This window comes from Pelmatolapia mariae, linkage group LG17 (genome assembly GCF_036321145.2).
Source record: "Pelmatolapia mariae isolate MD_Pm_ZW linkage group LG17, Pm_UMD_F_2, whole genome shotgun sequence".
Lineage (NCBI taxonomy): Eukaryota > Metazoa > Chordata > Actinopteri > Cichliformes > Cichlidae > Pelmatolapia > Pelmatolapia mariae.
This window is the reverse complement of record NC_086242.1, coordinates 31793777-31797177: the sequence shown is the minus strand read 5'-3', so window position 1 is coordinate 31797177 and position 3401 is coordinate 31793777. Positions and strand designations below refer to the sequence as shown.

The window sequence follows — 3401 nt, the reverse complement described above, 5'->3', positions numbered from 1 at the left end:
GGATCAAACCAGCAACCTTCTGGTTACAGACGAGCTTCCCAACCCCCTGAACCACGGTCGGCCCGTAGAGAAGACCGCACATCATTCTTGACTCCTTTATTGAGAAACAAAGACTTTGTTCCACGAATGTCTCGTAGTATGTTCAATATGTGGCATAAAAATGGATTAAGGGTAATTGGCGACTTGTTTCAAAACAACACACTGATGAACTTTGAGCAACTGCAGTCAAATTTTAATATTCCTAGAGAACATTTTTTTGGCTTTCTCCAGGTTCGTAATGTTGTTCATTCCAAAATCCCACAATCTTCAGAAATAGTTTTATATGATGATATGGGGACATTTTTTAAAAAGCGAAAAGACAGAACTCATTTTATTTCTGCCTTTTATTCTCTTCTATATACTCTCAGTAGCAGCACACTGATGGCTATTCATAAATGGGAGAGAGATCTTAACATTCAATATACCGAAGAGGAGTGGAAAGGAGCCATTAACACAGCTAGATCCACTTTTACTTGCAACCGCTTGCGAGAAACCCAATGCAAAAACTTACACTGCCTATACATAGCTCCTAATGTTTTGCATAAGATCACACCCCATATTTCCCCCCTCTGTAGTAAATGCCAACAAGAAACTGGGTCTTTGTTTCATTACTTTTGGGAATGCAAACTCATCAAAAGATTTTGAAGTTCCATATCTCAAGAACTAAGTAGTATTTTTAACAATCGGCTCCAAAGGGACCCCGGATATTTTCTTCTCGGCCTACCCTCAAAAGAATTAACATTAAATTACTCGCAGTGCAAACTATGTGATAAACTATTGCTGGTAGCTAAGAAATGTATTCTCATTAACCTCCCTCAGTAACTTTGTGGTACAGGGAACTATTTAAAGTTATTCCTCATGAAAGAACTGCTGCTGTCCTAGGAGGAAATGAGAATCTGTTTCTCAATGTTTGGACCCCTTTCCTTATTTATTTGCCAAATGATTTGTCCCAACTGTTGAGGGGGGGTGATTGCTTTTAAGATGTCCTCGGGTAATTAGGAAGTGAGCGTAAAGGACAACAGTTCACTCTTCTAGATTTTTTTTTACTAAATCTGTGGGTAAATGGATTAAAATATATATATTTTCTTTTTTCCTTCTTTTTTTGTTTCTTTTTTGTTTGTTTGTTTGTTTCTTCTTTTGGTTTTTTTTTTCTTCCCCCCCATATGTGTATTTGTAAAGGTATATAATGACTTTAATGTATGTGATTTCCTTTGGGGTTTTTTTTTCGTTCTCGTTTGTCTGATTCGATATGTTTTTATGCTTTTCCTGATAATGAATAAAAACTGTTAAAAGGTGAAAAAAAGACTCGAGAGGAGAAATGGCACAGAAAGGAGTTCAGCTGGACCGAGAAACCTTCTCTTGTTCCATCTGTTTGGATCTACTGAAGGATCCGGTGACTATTCCCTGTTGACACAGCTACTGCAAGAACTGTATTAAATCCCACTTTGATGAAGAGGACAGGAAGGGAATCCACAGCTGCCCTCAGTACAGGAAGACTTCCACACCAAGGCCTGTCCTGGAGAAAAATATCATATTAGCAGCTTTAGTGGAGCAGTTGAAGAAGACTGGATTCCAAGCTGCTCCAGCTGAACACTGCTATGCTGAACCTGAAGATGTGGCCTGTGATGTCTGCACTGGGAGGAAGCTGAAAACCATCATGTCCTGTTTATCTTGTCCTTCCTCTTACTGTGAGAAACACCTCCAACCTCACTATGATGCAGCTCCATTAAAGAAACACAAGCTGGTGGCCCCCTCCAAGAAGCTCCAGGAAAACATCTGCTCTCGTCATGATGAGGTGATGAAGATTTTCTGTCATACTGATCAGCAGAGTATCTGTTATCTCTGCACAATGGATGCACATAAAGGTCATGAAACAGTCCCAGCTGCAGCAGAAAGAACTGAGAAGCAGAAGGAGCTCGAGGTGAGATGACTAAACATTCAGCAGAGAATCCAGGAGCCAGAGAAAGATGTGAAGCTGCTTCAACAGGAGGTGGAGGCCATCAATGGCTCTGCTGATAAAGCAGTGGAGGACAGTGAGAAGATGTTCACTGAGCTGATCCGTCTCATCCAGAAAAGAAGCTCTGATGTGAAGCAGCAGTTCAGATCCCAGCAGGAAACTGAAGTGAGTCGAGTTAAAGAGCTTCAGGAGAAGCTGGAGCAGGAGATCGCTGAGCTGAAGAGGAAAGATGGCGAGCTGGAGCAGCTCTCACACACAGAGGATCACAACCAGTTTCTACACAACTACCCCTCACTGTCAGCACTCAGTGAGTCTACACACTCATCCAGCATCAATATTCACCCTCTGAGGTACTTTGAGGATGTGACAGCAGCTGTGTCAGAGGTCAGAGATAAACTACAGGACATTCTGAGAGAGGAATGGACAAACATCTCACTGACAGTCACTGAAGTGGATGTTTTGCTGTCACCACCAGAGCCAAAGACCAGAGCTGGATTCTTAAAATATTCACGCAAAATCACACTCGATCCAAACACAGCAAAAACACCTCTGTTATTATCTGAGGGGAAGAGAAAAGTAAAAACAATGAAACAACAAAAGTCTTATTCTGATCATTCAGACAGATTCACTGATTATTTACAGGTCCTGAGTAGAGAGAGTCTGACTGGACGTTGTTACTGGGAGGTGGAGTGGAGAGGGAGAGGAGTTGGTGTAGCAGTTGCATAGAAGAATATCAGCAGAGCAGGGTGGGACAATGAATGTGAATTTGGATACAAGGACAAATTTTGGGCACTACGTTGTTACACAAACAGTTATCAATTTTGGCACAACAATATCCACACTGTCCTCTCAGGTCCACGGTCCTCCAGAGTAGGAGTGTACCTGGATCACAGAGCAGGTATTCTGTCTTTCTACAGCGTCTCTGAAACCATGACTCTCCTCCACAGAGTCCAGACCACATTCACTCAGCCGCTCTATGCTGGACTTTTTCTTGGACCCACTGCAGAGTTGATTAAAGTCAAATAGACAGAGAAGATAGGTTCATGTTGATCCCTGACCATTATATGTACTTGTGTAGTTTGTAAATGAGGCTTTACATTTTAGAAGCTGAGAAGTTCAGTGGTCCATTGATGTGTGAAAATAATATTGCACTGATTCAAACTGTACTTACATTTATATACCTTACATCAATATAAATCTGAATTTGTTCTTATGGCTGATAATCATGTGAGTTTAAATTATACTACTCTTCATATTCAGCATGTTTGAAATCTGTCATCGGTCTGGTTAGTGGTTTTATTCTGTAGTTGCTGTAGTGGGTTGTCAAATGCAAAAGTATATATTGGAGCTGCAGTGATTCATCAGTTAGTCAATGATTAGAGAACTGATTGTTTCATAATTATTT

The 3401-nt window shown here is 40.9% G+C and overlaps 1 pseudogene; it reads left to right on the top strand.

The window, feature by feature from the left end:
- The first annotated feature begins 1357 nt into the window (after positions 1–1357).
- LOC134646701 (tripartite motif-containing protein 16-like) lies at positions 1358–3022 on the top strand (annotated as a pseudogene).
- Positions 3023–3401: the final 379 nt, after the last annotated feature.